Source organism: Drosophila sulfurigaster, unplaced genomic scaffold, assembly GCF_023558435.1.
Source record: "Drosophila sulfurigaster albostrigata strain 15112-1811.04 unplaced genomic scaffold, ASM2355843v2 contig_182_pilon, whole genome shotgun sequence".
Taxonomy (NCBI): domain Eukaryota; kingdom Metazoa; phylum Arthropoda; class Insecta; order Diptera; family Drosophilidae; genus Drosophila; species Drosophila sulfurigaster.
Window position 1 is genome coordinate 158713 of NW_026909662.1, and position 6408 is coordinate 165120.

The window sequence follows — 6408 nt, forward strand, 5'->3', positions numbered from 1 at the left end:
CAAAATGTATTGTGCGCATGCATTGGTTCGCAACACCTAAAGAAAAACAATGTTGTACCTGTTTGCAGGTTAACGCTTTACATATGTTGATCATAATAAATAAATTTAGCTAAAATATACTTGTCATATATCTTATTATTATCGATTATGTAAAACTAAGACATTTCGCAACATTTATTTAGGTATATATTGCCAGTAAAATGTATTTTTAATTTCTTTCAATAAAAATATTATTGACGTAATGAAATAAAAAAAAAATTGTATCACTCTAAGCGGTGGATCACTCGGCTCATGGGTTGATGAAGAACGCAGCAAACTGTGCGTCATCGTGTGAACTGCAGGACACATGAACATCGACATTTTGAACGCATATCGCAGTCCATGCTGTTATGTACTTTAATTAATTTTTTAGTGCTGCTTGGACTACATATGGTTGAGGGTTGTAAGACTATGCTAAATAAGTTGTTTACAATTTTTCGGAATTTTAAGCACATTGCATATTGTTGGATATTATAAGTGTGAATCTAAAAAGTTGTCGGTTAAGATATTCATAATATGAATTAATAAATGAGTATACTAAAACTCTGTTGCATGAGAAATTTGAAGAATTATATGTTCTTTATTCATTTCAAATAATACTGAGGAATGTCTAGCATAAAATATATTATTTTATAAACTAGAATTGCCTCTTATTAACGAATATGGTATAGAGAATAATTTTGTGAATATTATGGACCTTCAAAAAAAAAGATAGTATATTTCAAAATAGGCAGAGAATTGTCTATAAGTGTAATTAAACAACCTCAACTCATATGGGACTACCACCTGAATTTAAGCATATTAATTAGGGGAGGAAAAGAAACTAACAAGGATTTTCTTAGTAGCGGCGAGCGAAAAGAAATCAGTTCAGCACTAAGTCACTTTTTCTATATGGCAAATGTGAGATGCAGTGTATGGAACGTCAATATTATAGTATGAGAAATTAACGATTTAAGTCCTTCTTAAATGAGGATATTTACCCATAGAGGGTGCCAGGCCCGTATAACGTTAATGATTATTAGATGATGTTTCCAAAGAGTCGTGTTGCTTGATAGTGCAGCACTAAGTGGGTGGTAAACTCCATCTAAAACTAAATATAACCATGAGACCGATAGTAAACAAGTACCGTGAGGGAAAGTTGAAAAGAACTCTGAATAGAGAGTTAAATAGTACGTGAAACTGCTTAGAGGTTAAGCCCGATGAACCTGAATATCCGTTATGGAAAATTCATCATTAGAATTGTAATATTTAATCAATATTATAACGATAGTGTGCATATCAGAGAACGGCACGGGTACACACACTCAACCGGTGCACCGGTTACTCATGTGCCTTTTCGATATACATACTTGCACTCATAAGTGTGAGTAGCCAAAAATACACATACTCATGAGGCTTATACTCATGAGCATAAGTGTATCGAAAGGCTTATACTCATGAGTATGAGTATGAGTATGAGTATCAAGAAAGGCCCGACACTTATTGTGCAAGTGCCGAGGCATATTCGTCAATTTGCGATCGGTGATTCTATGCACTCGGGTAAAGCCGGTGCCGGTGGTTATGGGTAAGTGTATCCGATACACTTGGTAAAAAATTATGAGTGGACCGGCACGATTGTATGTATGTACATAGTATGTACTACATACATTTGTATGTTTGTATGTATGTTTGTTGAGATGCAAAAACTGCCGTCGGCTTTTGTATTGTTCTTGCTATTGCTGATGCGCTCTTCTTGCACTCATTTTATTTCTCGAAAATTTAAATTCGAAACTATTTTTTTGGCTTTGTCTAGTGTATTTATTTGATGACTTATAGTAGTTGAATTAACCCGTTTCTGTACATAGCACATTTCTATACAAGGAAGTACATGTCATTAATGTCAATTTAGGGGTAATAAAGATGCAATTTAATTAGGGTAACCTATTGAAAATGTCAAGTGTGAGGTAATAAAGATGCAATTTAATTAGGGTTAGCTGTGGAAATGACAAGTGTGGGGTAATAAAGATGCAATTTAATTAGGGTTAGCTGTGGAAATGACAAGTGTGGATTTGTGTGACGAATCGTACGCGAGCCGAGACGGGCGATGAAAGGATCGGGATCGGGGTCGGGGGCGTTTCGTCAGACAAATCCTTCGGAGTCGGGGTCGGGGTCGAAATCGCTTGTCCCGAGACGCCCTCGGGGTCGGAGTCGAGATCGCTTGTCCCGACACGCCCTCGAGGTCGGGGTCGCAATCGGTCTCGCACTCGGGGTCGCAAACGAAAACGATTCGTAGATCGAGGACGAAAACGTGCAACGAACATGTGCTACGATACGCTCTCGAGGTCGAGACGAGACGGTGAGGGATCGTGGTCGGTGTCGCAATCGAAAACGATTCGTAGATCGAGGGCGAAAACGTATGACGAACACGTGCTACGATACGCTCTCGAGGTCGAGACGAGACGGTGAGGATCGTGGTCGGTGTCGCAATCGAAAACGATTCGTAGATCGAGGGCGAAAACGTATGACGAACACGTGCTACGATACGCTCTCGAGATCGAGACGAGACGGTGAGGGATCGCGGTCGGGGTCGCAATCGAAAATGATTCGTAGATCGAGGACGAAAACGTGCAACGAACACGTGCTACGATACGCTCTCGAGGTCGTGTGTCTCGAGAAGAGACGGTGAGGGGGTCGGGGTCGTAGTCGATTCGTAGTTCGTACACGAAAACGTGAGACGAAGTCGTCCTACGAAAACGTGATACGCTCTTTAACGAACGTAGCGTATGAACGCGCGAACACCCACATCGAAAACGTAGGTCGTGGGGCAACGCATCATACTAGATCGAAACGTTACGAAACGAATGGACGGAAACGTGACGCAACGCCACATCCAAGGCGATCGAATACGTGAACGTCTAACACGAATCAACATTACGAAACGTGATGAAATATATTCGGAAACCCAACGCTACCTGAAAAAACGATCGAAGGCGTCTTGCACGTGACGCATGTGATGTAATTCAGACGAGAGTACAACACCATTTCCAAGACACTTGAAGATAAAATAGAAAATCTGAAAGAAAAACCGAATAGTGCTGTAAAAATTCCATTTCCCGTAAAGATATAGTATTCTTCTTTGCATGTTCTGTATGTAACATAATTTTATTTCCAAATACATTGTTTAAAATCGATTCTCTAAACTAACATACATTTTTATAATTTTTTTTGATTTTTGTGAGCGAACAGTATAGAAATGACAGGCACATGTATCGACTCCATCCTCCACATCGTTATGAGCCCAACAGCAGGATGTGAAATGTTGACCATGAACATTAGAAACCAATGGTCCATCACATATTCTATTATTAAAATATTTCAATGATTCTGATAAATATTCCATGTGATCAGGAAAAATTTTATCCTTAAACATTTTCATAAAATTATTTATTTCAGTTATAAGTTGTTGTATCGAAATATGAGTTGTGGAGTTGGTCTTGTTTTCAATCAACATCATTTTAAATTTCTTTCGATCCGTTGACGTCTACTCGTAATGATTTCCAAAAGGTGAATGAAGAAATATTTTGAGAAAAAATTATACGATACGTTGAACTAATCCCGTCAGTGGGGTATATTCAACTAGACGATCGTGAATGAGAAGCCAATATACCTTTGTATTCAACTCACTTGGTACTCTCAATTCAGTTGAAATTTTAACATCAATTGGCCCTGATTTGACCGACTCGTTTTGATATGAAAGATCAACAACAACAATAGGAGCCTTTGACTTGAAGTCTAGTGGTGTTAAAAGCGGACGAGGCTCACGGTTGTAGTAACTCTCTTGGAATTTCACGTACATATCATACAAGGCAGCAAACCGATTTTCATTGAATTTTACATTTAAATCTTCATATGGATAGACTTCAGAATTTAAATACACTTTTGCATTTCTCAAATTGTTTGTAATTATATGACCATTTAATGTAAACGCAATGACTGCAAACCGTGGACGTTCTCTATTTGCAGCTAGCTTAACGTTCCATACATGATGAGTCCCCTGTACCAACGAGGATTTATATAACAATCCCAGCTGCGGAATGAAAGTGGAAGTGTAGCACCACTTTTGACTACATTGAACATTTTAATTTTAGTAGTATCGCTTGGAACAATGTGGGGTACTCTCCAACTAATGTTCTGTATAGCAATTTTATGTTCAACACCTCCGACCGTTTTTTCAAACATATCATTCATATTTTTAGCTAGCAAGAGAATGAGTTCATGTTTACAATTTAATATAACTTTTTTTATGATCTTCAGCGAATCCCATTAGCATTTTTAGTGGTATTGAGAAGCTGAAATGACCTCCGGAAGATATACTCTCTCCTCCACTCCACCCGGCATTACGATAACATAGAGACTCCTGTCGACCAATGGAAAGAAAGTTTTTCAGAGTAGATGTGATTCCAGTAAACCGTGTTCTATCCAGTTCGCATCCGTTCAATTCATATCTTATTTCATCCAAAAAATAGGCCATGCAATTATTTTTAAGCAAGCCGGCAACATCATTTGTTGTACTTGTGCCTGAATTTTGGTTAGTAATTTTACTAAGTGTCCCTTCAAAGTGGAGGAAACTTTCAGTCGGCAATACATACAAATCTTGGTTTTGTATTGTAATACGAACTTCATCATTTGTTTTGAAGTTCTGCTGATATGGGTAATAAGTGTGATATTCTTTTTTTCGTGATACTCTCATTATTGTGAGGCTTATACTCATGAGTATGAGTATGAGTATGAGTATCAAGAAAGGCCCGACACTTATTGTGCAAGTGCCGAGGCATATTCGTCAATTTGCGATCGGTGATTCTATGCACTCGGGTAAAGCCGGTGCCGGTGGTTATGGGTAATTGTATCCGATACACTTGGTAAAAAATTATGAGTGGACCGGCACGATTGTATGTATGTACATAGTATGTACTACATACATTTGTATGTTTGTATGTATGTTTGTTGAGATGCAAAAACTGCCGTCGGCTTTTTGTATTGTTCTTGCTATTGCTGATGCGCTCTTCTTGCACTCATTTTATTTCTCGAAAATTTAAATTCGAAACTATTTTTTTGGCTTTGTCTAGTGTATTTATTTGATGACTTATATAATTAATAAAAATTAAATGTTAAAGAATTTGTAGATGTTGGAAAGGAACAAAAACAAGTAAACATCCACCTAATCAGTTTTATTAAGTGTAATTTACCTGTTTTATGAGTTTTTGGGTTTTTTACATTCATTAATAACCGGAAAATCAGGCATTTGATTACCTGTTTATAACACTATTGTAAATGCTTATATAATTGCAAAAGCGTATTTTGCATATTTGTACAATTTCCATAAATTTCAGGAAAAACCATCTGATATTTTCTTTGATCATTTGTAAAAGTAAAACACGCAAAAATCATTCACAAAGCAAAAGTCATAAAATCTAACCGCGAGCCGCGACACACAAGCATCAATAGGGGTGGGGGAAAAACACCCAAGTGTTTGATCAAATACTCGAGTGTCTGAGCAAAACACTTGGGTGTCTGAGCAAAACACTTGGGTATCTGAGCAAGACACTTGGGTGTTTTTCAGAATTTGAACAGATACTCATAAGACACAAGCCATTTCGTCATGAGTGCAAAAATGATCGGTTGCACGGAGAACAACCACCGGCAAGACACAAGTGTGTAACATACAAGCCGAGTGCCTAAATGATCGGGTGCCTAAAATGATCGGGTGCCGAATAGGCAAGAGCAAGTAAGGCCTGAGTATGACAATGACTCATACTCGCAGCACTCGCATGATTTTGAGTAAGTGTGTATCTCTTACTCGGTTTGCGAGTGCTAAGTAGCACCGGCACTCAGAAATTTATGGGTGTGAGTTGAGTGTCGAAATTTGCCACCCTTGACGATGTCTGGTGCATATGGAAAACCATATAAGGACATTGTAATTTATTAGCATGTATGGAATTTATCAAACAATTTTGATAAGAGTTTATTTAAATTAACATAACATAAATTTCAAAAATAGATAAAGTGCTGATAGATTATATGAGTACAGTGCGTTAATTTTTCGGAATTATATAATGGCATGATTATCATTGATTTTTATGTTTATTATAAGCACTTGTATGATTAACAATGCGAAAGATTCAGGATACCTTCGGGACCCGTCTTGAAACACGGACCAAGGAGTCTAACATATGTGCAAGTTATTGGGATATAAACCTAATAGCGTAATTAACTTGACTATTATTGGGATTAGTTTTTTAACTATTTATAGTTAATTAACGCAATCCCGGGTGTTCTATATAGTTATGTATAATAATATTTATAATATTTATGCCTCTAACTGGAACATAC

The 6408-nt window shown here is 37.4% G+C and overlaps 1 pseudogene; it reads left to right on the plus strand.

The window, feature by feature from the left end:
* The first annotated feature begins 264 nt into the window (after positions 1-264).
* On the plus strand, positions 265-443 carry LOC133849687 (5.8S ribosomal RNA; annotated as a pseudogene).
* The last annotated feature ends 5965 nt before the right edge of the window (positions 444-6408 follow it).